Here is a 286-nt window from a genome sequence, read left to right as displayed (position 1 = left end):
CTATCTATCTATCTATCTATCTATCTATCTATCATACAGTGCCTTATCTATCTATCTATCTATCTATCTATCTATCTATCTATCATACAGTGCCTTATCTATCTATCTATCTATCTATCTATCTATCTATCTATCTATCTATCTATCTATCTATCTATCTATCTATCTATCTATCATACAGTGCCTTATCTATCTATCTATCTATCTATCTATCTATCTATCTATCTATCTATCTATCTATCTATCTATCTATCTATCTATCTATCTATCTATCATACAGTGCCTT

Source organism: Erpetoichthys calabaricus, chromosome 5 (assembly GCF_900747795.2).
Source record: "Erpetoichthys calabaricus chromosome 5, fErpCal1.3, whole genome shotgun sequence".
Taxonomy (NCBI): Eukaryota; Metazoa; Chordata; class Cladistia; order Polypteriformes; family Polypteridae; genus Erpetoichthys; species Erpetoichthys calabaricus.
Note: the sequence above shows the minus strand (reverse complement) of the source record.